The sequence below is a fragment of the Petromyzon marinus genome, chromosome 22 (genome assembly GCF_048934315.1).
Source record: "Petromyzon marinus isolate PM22_M1 ecotype Great Lakes invasive population chromosome 22, UKy_Petmar_22M1.pri1.0, whole genome shotgun sequence".
Classification (NCBI taxonomy): Eukaryota; Metazoa; Chordata; class Hyperoartia; order Petromyzontiformes; family Petromyzontidae; genus Petromyzon; species Petromyzon marinus.
This window is the reverse complement of record NC_133688.1, coordinates 19,836,246-19,855,245: the sequence shown is the minus strand read 5'-3', so window position 1 is coordinate 19,855,245 and position 19,000 is coordinate 19,836,246. Positions and strand designations below refer to the sequence as shown.

The 19,000-nt window shown below is 53.1% G+C and overlaps 1 protein-coding gene across 1 annotated transcript in view; it reads right to left on the bottom strand.

Moving 5' to 3' along the window:
* The window catches only part of LOC116944857 (breast cancer anti-estrogen resistance protein 3-like), a 71,359-nt gene extending 53,594 nt beyond the window's left edge, over window positions 1-17,765 (bottom strand). The window contains exon 1 of the mRNA XM_032958682.2: window positions 17,393-17,765. The gene's annotated coding sequence lies outside the window, so the exon portion shown is untranslated. The remainder of the gene's footprint in view (window positions 1-17,392) is intronic.
* Between the last annotated feature and the right edge of the window lie 1,235 nt (window positions 17,766-19,000).

The window sequence follows — 19,000 nt, the reverse complement described above, 5'->3', positions numbered from 1 at the left end:
TTGTCACCCTGGGGACAAAGACAAAGATCCCCCCATGTAGCCTTCACAGACTGCTGGGGCAAGTGCTGTTAGCGAGTAGCACCTATGAAGGCCGGCACGGCGCACGAGGGGGTGCGTGGGCAGCACCACGCCCGGCCGCCTTTGTCTCCCCGGGGACACCCGCAGTAGCGTATCCGGAAAGGGGTCTGTGAACTAACGGGGTAAAGGCGCAGTCTTGCAATTGCTCGCCCACGTCAAAGGGCCTCCACTTCGAGGGAGCTCTGGAGGGTATTTGCTCTACTCTTGCAAGCTCGTGTGTGAGCTGCGGAGTACCCACACTTCACCCCCATCGCACGCGAGCGACCTGCCCATCGAATAGCCGTGGTGCTGTGCATATCTGTGCTGCTGGCTGGATAGAGGCGAGCGGGATCAAAGGAAGCCGCACCATCGCTTGAACTGGCGCGCCTGGAGATGGAGTCGAACCGGCGACTACTGCCGTTGATGAGCGGCGGTAGAAGCGTTCCGCGAAAAGGGGGTCGCGTGAAGCGACAAATTTCGTCCAACGACGAATTGCTGCCACTGAATCACGCACGTGCAGTTGTGCATTCATCCTGAAATCGACGGTCATTTCTCGCGTGCAGCCCCGAGGCGTTGGTGGCAATGCCGCACGCGTACGACGGGGGCGAGTCTATCCATATAGGGGCAACCACTGTTGAACTTCCGCCCACAACGTGGTACTCTTATTTTATCGACCCCGGAGGGAGGGATGATGGGGTGGGGAGGGGTGCTGAGTCAAGCCCCAACCAGAATTTGAACTCGCTCTGTCTAAACGATGCGTCGGCATGGGCGGTGGTCCATGTTATCGCACGGCAACAAGTGGCAGAACGGAAATGTAAAAAAAACCCACACGAATAATGTTAAAGAGGGATAAGTGAATAGGTTTTACCCTTTTAACTGGCACAAAAACTGACACCTTTATTCAAGGCATCATGTTTGCAATAACCACAACACAAGCAGTCAAAATGCAAACAAAAAAGACAACTCTGATAATAATATTGGCACTGTCCTTGAATTTGATTGGTCCACACCCGAGACAGCTTTTCTTAGAGCCTAGTCTCCATTGGTGTTGGACCAGAAGACGCCAAAAGGCGTACAACTCAAAAACAGCGCACTATCAGAGTATTGAGGGCTCGGGGTGAGCATTTACATTATGAGACCTCCTTTGCCAGAAACAAGATATAGGAATAGGTTTTACCCTTTTAAGTGGCACAAAAACTGACACCTTTATTCAAGGCATCATGTTTGCAATAAAAGGTGTCAGTTTTTGTGCCAGTTAAAAGGGTAAAACCTATTCCTATATCTTGTTTCTGGCAAAGGAGGTCTCATAATGAGGGATAAGTGTTTGAAAATTATTTCGTTAAAATAAAGAAAGGCTCAAACAAAAAACCGACGTCTCAGCGGTTGGAGTTTTGAACGGCGCGAGGCCGCGGGCGCCAGGGGACTCACGAAGAACATCACGCGCGGAGCGGCTCACGGGAGGGGGCCCCCCAACATCCAACATCCTCCACGGTGGTGGTGGCGGCTGTGGTGGTGGTGGCGGCGGTGGCTGACAGACACATTATTTCCCATTTCAATATTTCCTTTTGCCCCCCCCCCCCCGGGCGTGGTGCTGTGTACCGTTCCGGCCTTCATAGGTGCTCGCTAAAAGCACTTGCCCCTACAGTCTGTTAAGGCTATACGGGGGATCTTTTTTATCTTTGTGTGTTTGTGGGTGGGTGTGTGGGTGGGTATGTGTGTGTTTGTGGGTGGGTTTGTGTTTGTGTGGGTGTGAGTTTAACAGCAGAGTTCTCACTCCGAATCAGTCGAGCGGCAATATCTTTTCATCGGTTGCGTAACGCTGTGTGGAAGCGACCTGGTCTGTCGCTCCGCACTAAGCTTCAGGTCTCTGGGCCACGGTCATTCCCTCCCTTCTCTACGCTTGCGAAACGTGGACCCCCTTAATGGAGCTGAGTGGACTTGCCGATGACTGGTACCAGCGGTGTCAAGATCGGCCTCTGTGGAGGAGGCTTGTGACGGACGCCACTGGGCAGTTGGAGGCAGTCGCCCTCCAACAACAACGGAGGGTGGAGGAGCGACGCTCACAACAACGAGCGGAGCGCCGGGTTGCTAAAGCACAGCAGGTTGGCACAGTAGGGGGCACAGGTGGTTCACCAGCCAGTCATCTCAGTCAGTCGACACGTGGCACCTGGGTCTGCCCCGTGACCTCCTGCCCGCGGGCGTTCGACACTTCACGTGGCCTCAAGGTGCACATGGCCTGGCACAAGCGTCGTGGTCACGTCACCGCTACTTAGTGGCGAATGGCGGTTGTTGTTTGTGTGTATGTGGGTGGGTGTGTGGGGTTAATTAATGTGCGGAGAGGGCCCGGTGCACGTAAAGGGAAGGGATCCTTGCAGTCTTTCACACGGAGTAGTCGTGCTTTTAAGTATCATAATAATATACAGAATGATAAGGGTGCCTGTGTATTGTATGTATGTTGGACTTCTTTTTGCGCCGCACACAGCATTCGTTGTAAAACAATATAGACGCGCCGCTTGCTTCAGCGGAGGACGCTAAAGGTCCCGTGGCGTTATTCGCAAGAGGAGGCAAGAGGAGGCCGTTGCGTCCGTGCTGCTGTCACGGGGCAGATTTCCCATTGCTGCAGCCTAAGTGGGAAAACGCAAAGCCTCATCCGCATCGTCTCCCACCCCCCCCTCTCTCTCTCTCATCCACCGACTGTGAAATCTACATCACGGTTGGCAACGTACGGTGCGAAAGAAGTTCACCACGCATACATATAGCAGCACCACCCTGCAGAGACGTCTTGAGTGAGGCTGTTCCTAGGTAAATGTAAATCAAAAATCACTTTGGCTGTTGATGAGCGAGTGGATTGAAGACTCTCGTCTAGCAGTGGATTGACAAAGGGCTGTACGTGTCGGCTGTATTTCAACATTAGCATAACAGTAGAATGATTCAACGTAATAATATACAGTGGATGTTGTCCAAAAGTAAATGACGCAATGCATACATCGCACGCTTATTGAGTCATTATTTAGGCCGGCGCGTGAGTCTCACGGAAGTCTTGTACGGCTTTGAAGAACTCTGAAGTGACGCGCACGCCTCTCTACCACCGTTCGCGGCCCCAACTTTAGTAGTCCAGCAGAAAGTGTCAGCTCGCGTTCGCGCGCTCTCCTTTGTAGCCGGACCGGCTTACGGCGAAAGCATCTTTTGTTATAATTATTTATCATCCTGCATGTCTGCCCATGCGGGACAATGCTCGCCGAGCCTCGCGACTCTTTCTCAAGAGCGTCCTGCCAAAGTGTTCGCAGTTGGTCGCCGTGTGTGTGTGCGTAATTCCGATCGGAGTAATCTGCGGGGCATATTGCAAATTTGAGTCGTGTTACGATTTTATTTTACGAATTCGGACCGCGACGCGGGCATGCGCGACGGCCTCACTGTCGTGAACGACACCGCGGCGTCTTCACCCTCTGCTGCGAGTGAAGCAGACGGCTACCACGTGGGGTGTTGCCACGGTTAATCCACCCCTGCGGTATCAACCAGGCCTCGCCGAGCTCGAATCGACCCCCCCATCCATCTGCGCCGTCTGTCCTGTTTGTAAATGTCCGTCCCTGTTGAGTGGCGTAGCTATTGAGTGTGAAGGCGGTGGAACTGCACTACAGACCCCCCCCCCCCCCAACTGTGCCGGTTGCGGTGGGATTCCACAGCGTAGGGAGAGGTGGGGGAGCATTTCAGTCCGTGCACCAGGGCCAATGCTCACCACGCTACGCCACTGCGGACTGCTAGTCTCGTCTGTTGTACCGTCTCACTCCGTTGCACTCATTGCGTTTGCACTCTCCGTCCCGTCTCATCGGTGCCAGCTCGTGTCGGCGTCTCGGTAAACACAGCCACACGCCGGGGCCCTTCAAGGCCCTCCACACCCACTCGGACCCCCGCCCTCTCAAGCAAACAGAGATACACCGCGCGGGGAAGTTTGCGATGAGGACTCCATGCAGGCTGAAACGCAAACAGCCAACGTCACCTTTAACGTTTACAAACAATGGGTGGCAAGGGAAAAGCACGTCGTTGAAGCACAACACTTGATGTTGAGAAGCAACGGCATAGCACGTGGGCCCAGACGAAGGCGAACAGGATTCGCTTTCAATCAGTGCTCATCGTCAGCTATCGTAATGCCGCCCACGACGGAAGCACGCGGGCATGCGATCGATGTTCGTGATATCTTGGAAGCTCAGCAGGGAAAAAGCAGCCTGAATTACCGCTCGTTATGGGCGAGCGCTATGCGGTAAGGAACAGGTGTTATATGCTGCTGTCGGGCTATTTGACGCGCAGCAGAGGGTAGTGCAGCAGACGTCAATTGTTTTAATTTGGGGTTGGCACCTGTCTCTTTTTCTCCAGGATTATTATCATTGTTGAGGAGGTAGCAGCAGCTGTCCTGGGAAATATGTTAGTCTTCCCAGGGACATTAAAGTCCTGCAGTTTTGGTTGCAAAAATATTTTTAAATGAATAATAATAATGAATGCAGCACTCAAGACGATGCATTCGCAGGGAGGTCTCTACACTTCTCTTCTCGCTGTGTCCCTGACGTGTCCCAGTTTTTGTGCCTCGGGGGTGCAAACAGTCCGCCTCCACCGAGCCGCACTCACCACACAGCTCGGCACGACGGTCTTCTCGTACCCCGCCACGCACGACCCCGCAGGGCGCGGGGGAGGTGAGACCCCCTCATCCAGCTGCGGATTGGCTATCTGGACGCACGCCACACGTGGCACGCTGCGCCATAGCCGCGCACGTTCCTTAGCGATTATCGCCGGGACGTTCCCGCGGCGTCGTGCCGGGTCGGGTGAGTTCGCGGTGTCGCCCACCGACAGCGCCATTCGCCACTGAATGGCGGTGACGTCGCCTACGACGGCTGCGCCAGGCCACGTGCACTTTGAGGCGACGTGAAATGCTGAAGGCTCGCTGCTGGCGGGAGGTCGCGGAACAGACCCAGGTGCCATGGGTCGATAGACTGAGATGACTGGCAGATGCACACCAGACGTGCCCCATACTGTGTGAACTCGCTGTATTTTATCCGCCTGGCGTTCCGCTCGTTGTTGTGAGCGTCACTCCTCTGCCCTCCGTTGTTGTTGGAGGGGGGGGGGGGCGACTGCCTCTAACCACCACCACCGCAGCCTCAGCCTCCTCCCCCCACTCACTCCGCCAGAAGCCCAACAGGAACATGAAAGCGCTTCCAAGGTTCAGCGGCAGTGCCCGCCCGCCCGCCCGCCCGCCCGCGCGCTCAGAAATCCGTAAATTGGCTGCAGACTCCTCGCCAGAAACCCGCACGGCGCGCCGAGGGCACGCGTGGGGCGCCACGGTGGCTCGGAGATGTTAACGACCTCGCCTGGTGTGCAGGAGGTCGTGGGTTCCATCCCGACCCTGACGCCTGCTGCTGCATATTTGGAGTTGGCGTGTCTCTCTCTCTCTCTCTCCCCCGTGGTCGCGTGGATGTTATCCACGTGCGTTCAGAGCATGTGGATGCTCTACGTTTCCACGTGATAAGCCGCTTCGTTGGGCTATCATTTGTGGCCATGTCGCTTCTGAAAAAAAAGCAACATAGCTCTGTGAACCTTACCTGGTAAAATAAAATAAATAGTTTTAGTTTAGTGTGCCGAGCCTTGTGATAACTCAGGCCGAATGGTTCGATGATGGCGGCTTGCCAACATCAACATCCAGAGGGGTGAGGAGGGGGGACCCAAGCGTATGGCGCGAAAGACGTTCAACTGTACGTGCACACAGACCTCCCATCTGGGCCATCAGTGTCGCTTCAATGACGCGGAGGAGACAAGGAGCCCCCCCCCCCCGTCAAGCCCACCCCCTGGACGAAGCCTCGCCATGCCACGTCAGTCGCGCGGGTTGCTTGACCATACTTCACTACACTGGTCCCTTGTGCGGGCTTGGTGAGCGATAAATACAAAACAATGCCCATTTCCGAAAGCCTCTCAGATCGCCGAATCGTGATCACCCTGCGTTGTGTCAGTGAACGGCCCGTGGAAGGAGCGCGCTAACCACTGCGCCACCGCTCCCGACTTGCATCACACGCACACCGAGGCGATTTAGGCCGCGAATTCAAAAACCTCGAGACCCCCCCCCCCACACCACGCGTTGAGAGGCAGCGCAACTTTTTTCTCGTTTGACTAGATCCGGGCCGGGCCGGTCGTCCCTGTGGATGTGAACATCTCTGCTCTAATGACTGATGACTCCCTCACTCCAACCCCCCTACCTCGGGGCACCTATAACCCCCCCCTCCCGCTCTGCCCTACCCCTCCACACCGCCCCCCACGCACACCCCCACCGTGCCGTGCGTTCCACGCTGACACACACGCAAGAGAGATAAAGATCCCCCTTGTAGCCCTGTGCAGACTGTTGGGGCAAGTGCTGTCCGCGAATCGTACTCATGAGGCCCGCCAGGGGCACGCGAGGTGAGTGGGTGGCCAGCAGCACCACGTTCGGCCGTCTCCCCGGTGCTGATGTTTACGCACAGCACCAGGTACCCCTTTAAGGCTGAGTCGACCTAGAGGAGGCCCAGGACCGCTTCAAATATTCGCCCCAGTGCCCACACACACACACACGCATATATAATAAAGATAAATATTCCCCGTGCATCTTTAAACAGGCTTGTGGGGCAAGTGCTGTTAGCGAGCGCCACCACGTCTGGCTGGCTTTGTTGCCACACGGCTGATGTTTAGACATCGCACCAATACTATTTTATTTTTAAAATGTAACAAATGTTTTTTTTATCACACACCACCTCCCAATTTGGATCCAGATTGTGCTACCAGTGCCACCTCATGAGACGGAAGCATCCGGCTCAGATCTCTCGCACAGCAGTAGAGAACGGACCACAGAACTGAATATCACAGAGCTAACTCAGAGATCCCTTCAAGTGACCTCCGGGTCAACACAGTAGAGGGAATCACTTCCCCGCCCTTTCTGCATATGTAAGGTGCTCATTCTTTAGGCCGAGTAAACTTAGCCGAGGGTCTAGGAACAGTTCAAGCATTCACCAGTGATTAATTCTTGTTCCGTCGTTGGGAATTGAAATCAGATGGCCGAGTTCATAGCACAGTGCGTTAACCGTTTCACCACCGCTCCCCAACACACACTCGCACACACATTCCCGCACGGCCACACACTCACCCCAACACATGCACTCACTCACGCACATTCATACCAATGTCAGCATGTCCATAACAAATCAGATCGCCGGGTCAACAGTGCAGCATGCTAAGCAACTACGCCGCCGCTCCACCGTACCCACACACACACGACAACGAAGATCCCCACGCAGGCCATATACCCTACACGCGGGGTGCTGTTAGAGAACACCGACGAACGTCAACAGCACACAATGGAGTGGCGTGTCAATGAACCACGCCCCGCCACCTTTGTGACGTAAACACAATCGAACTCGGTGCCCATTTAAGGGGAGGCCCAGGACCCGTTGAGATATTCGTCACCGAGGTTGTGCAATGAGCGGGAACGAATCGACCTCGGGTCGTCGTGTTCGTAGCACAGTGCGCTCACCAAGACACTACCACTCCCCACACCTTAGACAAAGCCCCCCCCCCGTATAGCCTTAACAGACTTTCGGACCAAGTGCTGTGAGCGAGCACCTATGAAGGCCGGCACGGCACACGAGGGGGTGGGTGGCCAGCACCACGCCCGGCCGCCTTTGTCTCCCGCACCAGGTACTCATTTGAAGCTGAGTCGACCTCGGGGAGGCCCCCTTGCCGGCTCAGATAATCGTCACTTGTGTAGCGACCTCGTAGTGCAGCGTGCTGACCGCTACACTACCGCTCCCCACACTCACACACACACACGCGCACACGCGCACACGTAAAGTGTACGCGCTCGTTCCGAACGACCCCGAGTTTTGTTTTGGAAAAGTTCCAACGCTCGCAGCCAAAAAAACATTACGGCGTTTCTGCAACCTAGAGACGGAAAGAGCCGCGCGGTGCATTGGGGAGGAGAGGGTGGAAGTGTGGAATCACTCAAGCAGAGACAGCAGGAGGAGGGTGAGGATGAGGAGGGGAATGAGGAGGAGGAGGAGGACTAGGAGGTGCATGTGCGGTGTAGTGGAATGAACGTCGGCTTGGAGCTGTCACGGTTGGCACACAGGAAGGAAAGTTGAACCTGGGGATTTGAGCGTGACACTTGATTTACAATTACGATGTAAACGCAGCCGGACCAATGGCGCGCGTGTCGAGCGTGTGGACAGGAGATGTTACCAGGGCGATACCGAATGCAAACGCTTCGAGGATATTGCTCATCTCGATGGGCGATGAACCTTCGATGGATTGCATTGCTGCTGCTAATGTTGTTGATGTTGTTGTCCTGTAACTTCTCACTGCTGGTGCAAATCCTCTCCCCCCCAACCCCCTCACCCCCTTCAATGTTTCTGATGTATTCCATTCCTAAGTGGCTGCAGGAACAAACTGGCAAAATGTTTAAAATCACATTAAAATTGCTTTAATTGGGTAAAACAAAGGAAAAAACAATAATCAAATAAGCTCAAAATGTCCCCCCCAATATATTGCTATAAAAATATTTGTTAAAAATAATAATTGCTATGCTATGTTAATAAAAACAACAATTTGCTAAACCTTGGCCACAAAATCTGGACTTGTCTTCATATAACAATGCATAGATTTATGTTTATATGATTGCGTTGTACTTTATGAAACCCTCATCTCTGCCATTACATACTTTGAAACAAGAAAAGGTAAAAAATAAAAAACAGAGCAATGTAATACAATACACTATTAGACATTGTATCAAATAAAAAAAATCCATCCCGTGTGTTAGTGAATTTTTTAAATATTTTAAGCAGGAAATGGCAGGAAATTAGTTTTCAAATTTAGATTTTTTCTGGGGGGGGGACCCCAGACCCCCGAGAAAATGTTGTCCCCCCCAATGTTGACTCCATGGTTATGGCCTTGCATTGACTTGCTAATTTCTCTACCCCCCCCCTCTCTCTCTATTTAAGGCCTCGACACAGAGGCGTTGTTTCTCTGTGTGTCTATGTGTGTATCTCTCTCTGTCTATATGTCTCCGTGTCTGTGTTTTGTCTCTCAAATTGAGCAATCTTTGGAAGAACGTAATCAACCAGGTGGGGTGTTGACTGTTATGTTTGCCGACTCTCTGTGTTGTATTGCAATACGTTTCGAGGTTTACTAGGTTTTTTTCTCTTTCATTTGTACCTGATGATGATTGCTTGTGTTGAAATCGAAACGTCGTATGCTATTTGCACACAGCGTTGTTGTACGATGCTTTTTGCGGAATATTTTGCTGTTTTCCCCTGGATTCTCTGTTTGCACAGTCGCATAGTCACTTTTAGACGTTTTCTTGTTCATGTTTTAGTTTTTTGTTCGTTGCGGCTGCACCCGATTCAAGAGCCGAATGGCTCACAGGGCTATACCAAATGAATGAAACTGAAACCCCCTTATTAGCTGACGCGGAACGTAGCGCCGTGACGGCAGCCGCGCGCGACGCGAACGATGCGAAGAGCGAACGTACTGAAAACAACCAGCAGCCATCGCCGAGCGAAGGGGTGAGCCCCAAACCCTCGGGGGCTGTGGGGCACGAAACGTCGACTTGCGGGCGAGCTCGTCCCAAAACCCCGGCTCGAACGAGCCTCGCCGGGACGTGCGTCCCTCCGGCTCGACCTTACGCGACCCTTCCGCTGGACGCGGGGGGGGGGGGGAGGTTGGTGGGTGGTGGTGGTTGTGGTGGTGGTTGTGGTTGTGGTGGGGCGAGTGGACGAGCGGACGGGCGGGCGTGGCGGGCGAGGCGCTGGGCGTGGCGCGTCTCCGTTCAGCCCTCCGGGGAGAGAGCACGGTGTGGATGTAATATTAATTAATTTATTTTAAATACCGGAGACCCTTCCCCGTGAAGCCTACGCGCTGATGTATGCCGAACTTCTTTCGCACCGTACGTAGGCAACCGTGGCAATCGGAGTTGCGGGGGAAGGGCACCAAACTAGAGACAACAAAGAAGTGAGTTTTCAATCGAGGTTATTTAAAAGTGCATTATAGCTCCAGCGGCGTCCTAACATCGGAACGGAAGAGCGTTCCACACGAAGGAATTGGGGGAAAGGAAATTGAGGGAAAGTGCCGTTCGCGAGCGCTTATTGAGTTCGCCACGGCGCACGAGCGGGTGGCGAGGCAGCCGTCACCCCCACCACGCCCGGGCCGCGTTTGTCTCCCCATTGTCGATGTTTCACGCACCGCGCGCGGTTCGCGTTTAGGGGTGAGTTGACCAAAATGGTCAGAAACCGCTCGCCGCTGATGTTAGCCGTGGTCGTGCATCGAGCGTAAGGTTATACGCTCATTGCGCAATGTAACGAACAACACTACCAGCACATATACTGTTACGCACACACATTCCCGCGCGCACACACTCACACCGTACACAAAGATCCCCCGTATAGCCTTAACAGACTGTTGGGGCAAGTGTGCTGTTAGCGAGCACCTATGATGGTGGCCAGCACAACGCCCGACCGCCTTTGTTTCCGTCGTGGCGATGTTAACACACCGCACCAGGTACTGATTTGAGGTTCAGTCGACATAGGGGAGGCCCAGGACCGGTTCGGACAATCGTCACTGGTGTTGGCCGTGAGCGAGAATCCAACTCAGGTCGCCGGGTTCGTAGCTATAAGAATAATAATCTATTAGCTTATTATTCAGAGGCGACCTGGCCAACGAATGATGGCTCTACAAAGTGGATTATCGTGTGGACATTCATCGCAGCAAAATAATCTAAGTGCATGAGTCATTTATCCATTCAAATAGACGCGAACGCCCCTTGCTCAGACAGGCGAGAATCTGATGAGATTCGTTGTCCATAACAGAGGTTGTTTTGGGTTAGATCGCGTGTTCTGTTGACGTGACAACCCTTACTAATTGGATGTGTCGGGTGGTGGCGAGTTTAACGACACATTTATATCTTTACACGATCTAACCCCAAAAAACTGAGATGTTTATTTTTTTATTTCAACTAAAGTGACCCGGGTAGGAGTGAGAGAAATGTAACCAAGCGGCCAACTTCAAAGGCGACTTCCTGCCGCATCAAACACGTGACGGCACTCATCTCGCGCGCACAGCCCTCACTGAGCCTCGGGTGGAAATTCCACATTCCCGGTGGCCGTGGTGGGTGAGTCTCCATCGACCACAAGATGCTTCTAACTCAACGCGCAGGCTAATCAAGAAAACAAACGCACTAACAAACAGGCGACTGGACCGCGGCATCAGCTGCCGTGAGTGATGGTCGGAGCCTCCCTTCTTTGACAAATCGCTTTCGCCAGCACACGGCAGAGCTTATCGGGCAGCTGCAGGACTTGAAACCCGTCGTCTGTCGTAGGGCCAGCCCCGACGGCGGGTGGAGTAGTGGCGCAGTGGTTAGCGCACCGCGCCGAACGGGGACCTCAGCGTGCCGAGTTCGATTCGGGCGACGTCGGTGCTGAGTGACATCAGAAGCGGTTCTGCGCCTTCCACCACGCCCCCCCCCCGTCCACCACCACTCGACAACTCTCACACTAAACCGGTGTGGAGAAGTATAGTCAAACTAAACCCCCACGACAGACACACAGCATGGGGAGGTCATTCGTCCAGCAGTGGATTGACACAGCTCTGGATATTATTATTGAATTTTTGAAAAAATTGGGTTGTTGGACGAATTGCTGTGATGGTGTGTTGAGCTTCCTTCGCACCGTACGTAGCCAATCGCGATAATGAGACTAGCAGGTCACCCACACACACGCTTGGAGAGGTTACAGGAGGCACGGCATTCACACAGCTCCAGTTTGAGTTCCTTTATCCTCTCGTTAAATAGACATTAGTATATGATCATTCCCCTTTATGCAACACAATGCAACGTGGGTTCATAGAGCGATTAAATGCGACCGCATCTCAAGACGCTGCCCAGAAGGCAGCGGGAATATTTATCCTATCGAGAGCGAGAGACAGAGTCGGTTAGAGGCAGTGGCCGAAACATCTGGCATTGGAGCCTGGACTTGAACGCAGGCTCATCAGGGAGTCGACAGCACGGACGACTGGGGGAGCGGGGCGGTTACGGAATTAATATGGGGGGGGGGCAGCATAGAGAGAGAGAGAGCAGCATCCAGCTGAGCTCAGGCTGACTCGGGGCTTTGATCAAAGGTAGAAGGTAGGCGAAGTGTCGTTATTGTGTTAACCTCTTCCAGTTCATCTCAAGAATTTGATTTATTATTTGTAAACATTAACCTCGCCCCCCCCCCACCTCCAGCCCCACCTACCCCCCCGCAGCTAATTTCACAGCACAGCAATATAAATCAGCGGACTCGCAGCCGATACATAAAGAAGCTGTCACGACAACGAACGCACGGAGAACGGTCCGCCCAGCACCGGCGAACTGACGGTAAATCAACGGAGGGCTCGAAAATATTATCTCAGCGAGTTCTAAGATACCTTGAAACGTAACACTCCTCCGCACGCGAGGGATGCACGGGCCTCTCTCGCTCGTAAGAATCCACGCAACGGAGAGTCGCGTGGCCGGGGTGGCACACCGGAGGTCAGAGCGCCGAGTTGGCGTCTCCGAAAGCCATGGGTTCGAGTCCAGGTCTCGGCCGCCCGTAATGAAAGCGGGTTCTCAACTCGGTCACAAACTAGTTTTACAGAGACCCATAGACTCACACAGAGACCCATAGACTCACACAGAGACCCATAGACTCACACAGAGACACAGACTCACATAGAGACCCATAGACTCACACAGAGACACATAGACTCACACAGAGACCCATAGACTCACACAGAAACACATAGACTCACATAGAGACCCATAGACTCACACATAGACCCATAGACTCACACAGTGACCCATAGACTGACACAGAGACCCATAGACTCAAAGAGAGACATATAGACTCACATATCGACCCATAGACTAAACCATGGACTCACAGACTCACACAGAGACCCGTAGACTCACACAGAAAACCATAGACTCACACAAAGACCCATAGACTCACACAGAGACACATAGACTCACATAGAAACCCATAGACTCACACATAGACCCATAGACTCACACAGAGACCCATAGACTGACACAGAGACCCATAGACTCAAAGAGAGTCACATAGACTCACACACAGACCCATAGACTAAAACATGGACTCACAGACTCACACAGATACCCGTAGACTCACACAGAGAACCATAGACTCACACAAAGACCCATAGACTCACACAGAGACCCATAGACTGACACAGAGACCCGTAGACTCACACAGAGAACCATAGACTCACACAAAGACCCTGTTCTGGCACCACTGAGGGCCTGGGTTCGAATTCAGGTTTCAGCCACCCGTGATTCAACTGCGTATTCCAACCCCACGAGTTGATTTTCTCAGCCCAATCACCAATAAATGCACACACATTTTTTTTTACACTCTATATGATTCTGCTCTTAATATGACTAAATTCCATTTCTTATTATTACAATAAATACATGGGCTTGACACTTGCGACGAATGTCACGCTCGGTGGCAGAGTGGCTGGAAGGTCGCTTCACCCTGCCGTGTGCGAAGGGATGTCCGAGGTAGCTCTGCGATATCCACGTCTACGGGCCGCTCTCTTAACAGGGGCTGCGCTCTCGCGAGAGTTCCGAAAATGGAATCTTTGTCTCGTGACGCGGCGCTGAGAGGGCGATGGGGGGGGGGTAAACTGCATGGTCGGAGGGCGAACAGATAGAACAATCACCAAAACAAATATAATCTGTCTGTCTGTCTGCGAAGAGGACGGAGGGGTCGGTCCCTTTGACTCGAAAGAAACTTGGCCAAAAAGGCAGCGCCCAAGGTTGGCACGCCCCACACTCCCTTGCCATGGCTCGCAGAGCAAGGAACAGGTCTGAGCAGGCGGCTCGTGAACAACTCGCGCGGTCGTCTCCCGCGACAAGGAGCCCCCGGTCACGTCACGGCTAACAGTCGACACACGCGGGTTGACTCAGCCGCACGGGAAATACCTGGAGCTCGGTGGTTGATGGCGGTGGTGGTGATGGTAGTAGTGGTGATGGTGGTGATGGTGGTGATGGTGATGATGGTGGTGGTGCTGATGCTAGTAGTGGTGGTGGTGATGGTGGCGATGGTGGTGATGATGGTGGTGATGATGGTGGTGATGATGGTGGTGGTGATGGTGGTGATGATGGTGGCGATGGTGGTGATGATGGTGGTGATGATGGTGGTGGTGATGGTGGGGGTGAGACTGCCAGAGCAGCATTTGGCGCGTTTGTGTTGAGCGGCGCACACAACAGCAGGGTGGTCTAGCACGAGGAAGGAAGCGATGGCGAGTCGTCGTGACGCGAAGGGCATTGACGATGAGGACCTATCCAAAGCGGCCGCACGCGCACGGTCACTCGCGCTGGTCCCAGGTCAAAGTCACCACCACTCAATAACTCGCTCCCACGCATTCCCGCGTACAGTACCATCACTAAGCTACAAATCCCCCGCACGGCCGTACAGATGGTTGAAGGCGAGTGCTGTTAGCGAGCACCTATTAAGGCCGGCACTGCACAATAGAGAGCGGCACAGCAAGCATCGTCAGCAGTTCCGATTCTCATCTGCACACGATAACAGCTGCATATTGGAGGTTGAGCTCATCTAGGAGAGGCCCAGAACTGGTTCGGGTATCACTCGCCAGCGATGTTACCCACGGTTGGGAATCAGACTTATCCACATGCAGACACACCCATGTACTGACCATGCCACCTGATACACTCACCACACGCCCAGCCGAAAACACTCACACCCATTCCAATGTCACCGCCTTCGTCACAAATCAGGGTTCACTGTGGACAATTTAAAGCACTTAAGGAATGGGCTTTCAGCACACACACACACACTAAATCCACCATCACAATGCTTCTGTAAACACAGCTGACCGTACACAGATCTAGGTTTTTTTGGGTACACCAATGAATGAATAAGCGGGTACACCCCCCCCCCCTCCCTATGCAGTTGTCATCACAGTTAGGCTAATTAGCTGCCAATTTGGGCGGAGGGGGCCGCTGTTGGTAGATCCTATTATCCGCAATTATTCGTGGGAAAAAAATACATCCAAAATGTGTTGTGCATGAATCAACGGGAGGGGGTGGTGATTGGAAAGGCTGCAGTACAAACTCTCCCGCTATCCACAAAAGTCTACGGATAAATAGGATGCATTAACCGCTTGCGGGAGACACCTGCAATAATTGCCCGAGCTCTGCTGTCCCTTATATGTCATCATCGGCATCATCAGCCGTGATGTATCCACGTCCCCACACGTGGCGCTGCGTCCTAAACCTCGCGCACCACTGCCAACACGTCCGCAGCAGTGCGGCGTCTGACTTGTACCCAGCGAATCTACCCATACACGTCCACAAATCCGACCTTTATTTCACATATCCGCCCATAGCTCGGTCCGCTGCGAGGCGGATATGCAAAAGCTGTCCTGCGAGGGACAAAGTGGGTGATCGAATGACGGATACGGAGCATTGAACTGCACTGCGTTTGCTAACTAAGCAGCAGCAGCAGTCGAGGCCAGTTTGGTTAGCCTTGCCGCAATGTGCCAGTGAGCCATCTGCCGATGCTTGCTCACACAAATGCTGACCGCGTTATCTTGGCGTGGAAAGCCGAGGTAGCCGTTATCCGCTGTGGATGTCCTCTCGAGCGAGTCGGCCTCCTTTGACTGTCACTCCGGCGCAAGTCTCGACCGAGCGCTACCGTCATTCCAGCCGTGACGCGTCCAACCCAAGGCCACTTGCCTGTGAATGCCGTCTGTATAATATGCACGTCGACTCGTAACGCCGCCGTCACGAGTCGACGTGCATATTATAGAGAGACAGAGAGAGAGAGGACGACCCAAGAGGCGCCAAGAGGAGGTGAAGCCGCAGACGAGCGGGGAGCCGGGCGGCAGCAGCTGCCACGCGGTGATCCGGCACCAAATTCCCGTTCGTCCCATCCCCAAGCTCTGCGATCCTCTCTATATAGGAAGGCGCTATCGGTGTTCGCATGCGTGTGTCCTCTGATCCGCGAGTTCCTCTCCCGGTCTCGCAACGCAACCCCAAGCGCGCACCTCTCTCCCAGCGCTTCTTGGCGCACTTTGTAACCGGTGCACACGACGGCTGACAGCATGACGTAGAACGGAGGTGCTGCTGATTGTGCACGATTTGAACTCGCTCATACGTCGAGCACGGAGGGTGGTGAGAGGAGGGGGGGCACGGAGGGTGAGGGGTGGGGGCTGCGGGGCTGGACTTGTGTACACAAGTCGAACGGCCCAAAGGGCATGATAAAAGTCGCAATTCACTGTGGCTGTGCATCCACTCAAGGGTCCTCACTCTCCCGCATTCCTTCCACGGTTCACCTGAACGCCGCGTCCCACTCCGCCCACAAACAGCAACAGCTCAATGCTCGGCACTGTACGCTGGATGCAATGTTGTTGTTGTTGTTTCATAGTTTCATAGTTTATTTATTTGGTATAGCCCTGTGAGCCATTCGGCTCTTGAATCGGGTGCAACTTCAACAAACAAAAAACACGAACAAGAAAACATCTTAAAGTGATTATGTGACTGTGTAAACAGAAAATCCAGCAAAAAAAACAATCAAAATATTCCTGAAATAGCACCGTACACCAACGCTGATGGGGGGGGGGGGCGATTTTGTTTGTATGTTGAACTTCTTTCGCACCGTGCGTAGCCAACCGTGCTAATCGAAAGGCTGCTGTTTCGAGCGAGCGCTGTTAGCGAGCGCCTATTGCATGTGGCATGGGGCACTCAAGCGAGCGGTGGTGCCACCAGCACCGCACGCACTTCCGAATTATCACGGTTGGCAGCGTACGGTGCGAAAGAAGTTAAAAAAGACAACTATACAGATCACCCGTATAGGCTTAACAGTCTGTTAGGGCGAGTGCTGTTAGTGAGCACACGTGAAGACCGCCACGGGCACACGAGGGGGTTGGATGGCCACCACCACGCTCGGCCGCCTTTGTCTCCCCAGTGCTGATGTTTCGCACACAGCGCCGGCTACTCATTTAAGGCTGAGTCCACCTACGGGAGGCCCAGGACCGGTTAATATATTCGCCGTCACTGTTATTGACCGTGAGCGAGAATCGAACTTGGATTGCTGGGCTCGTAGCGCAGTGTGCTAACAACTCAGCTACCGCCGCCACCCCCTCCACGATCCACACGCACGCGCACGCACGCGCACGCACCCCCACACTTTAGCTTGCGCCACACAACGTGTACCGCCACATGAAAGTCCCGGCCGTCGGATGTGTCACGCCAGCCACAATCACGACCTCTTCTCACCTGAGCGCCGAGTCACCGATGCACACCTGTGAGCAGGCAGCACGAGGAGGGAGGAGGTGGACACCCTCTGTCGAGCCGATGGTCAACCAGGTGGAGGAGGAAACACCGGCTGGACACACTCAGGGATGACCCTGCAACGCGTGCGTGCGTGCGTCTGGTGAACACAGCGGGGGGAATCCAAAAATCTACGACAGAGAGAGAGAGAGAGTTTGAATGTGTGTGGGGTGGGGTTAGAGAGATATGTGTGTCGGGGGGAGAGAGAGAAAGAGTTTGTGTGTGTGTGGGGGGGTGAGAGAGATAGAGAGTTTGTGTGTCTTTCTCCGTGTGTGCGTGTGCTGTGTTGGGTAAACTGCCAAGTTGGACTCGACCATTATGCCTCTCTTCAATGGGGGGGCGAGGATAAGAAGAGTCCACTTATGCAGGTGGGGTTAGGCATTTAAACAAGTGATGAGAAGCGCTTTTACATGGGATACGCGAGATCTACTTCACAACTATCGTTTGTGACCGAATTAATAGTAGTATTTTTTTACGGCTTCTACTTTCCGAGATTTTGGGAAGTAAATAATTTCAACTTTTCGGAGATTAGCGGTGGTGCAGTGGTTAAGGTACGAAGCTCAGAAAGCAAGCGACGTGAGTTCGTTTCCCAGCGATATCTGAGCCAACCCCCACGGTGAAGTATGGCTAGCGACGACAATGACAACAACAACAATAACAACAACAACAAGAAGCCCCTCTCGTCACTAAGTGGCGGCGACGTCACCAAGGCGCTGGCGCCAGGCTCAGTGCACTTTGAGTTTTGGTTTAAGTGAATGTACAGTATGGTTAAAATAAAGCCCATGATCGACACACTTTTGGGGAGGCATTTATCGCAAAGGGGCTGTAAATTATTATTGGGTAATGAATGAACATGGTCTTGACGTGAATAGTTTTGGTCAAACATTCATGATAAAAGCTTTGTTTTGGATTAGATCACGTAGACATCGATGTATCGTTAACCCACCACCACCCGACACAGCCAACGAGTAAGGTTTGTCACGCAAACAAAACGTGCCAATTCGTTACAGCTTCAGCACGCGGATATGTTGGAGAGTAAACCCACAACGTTAACGATTTGAGTACACCGGTGTACTGAAGCAGTCACTAATTGGCATGTTTTGTTTACGTGACAAACCTTACTAATTGCCTGTGTCGGGTGGTGGTGGGTTTAATGACACATTTATATTTACGGCGATCTACCCTAAAAAAACCTTTATTATGAATAATATTGTCCGCGAAAGCTAACGGCGTTAAATTGGTCAATACTGTTGACACTTAAACCGGTTTATACCAGTGGTCTCATCAACAAAATGCAACCAATCGCTATCAGATGCCAGCAGCTAAGCTGGGTTGACCCTGCACAGTGCTTGCATGGGTAACCACCGTGCCGTGCTATGGGCATGAGAGGGCACTGCAGAACAATCCATTATGCTTCCCCGCCTTCACTAACCTACACTGACCAGTGTGGTGATGAATGGTGAAACACAAAAAAACCCAATCCGACGGCGCTGGGAGACCTTAATCCAGTAGCGGATTCGCAAAGAGCTACCCACGTATACAAACCGGTCTGTC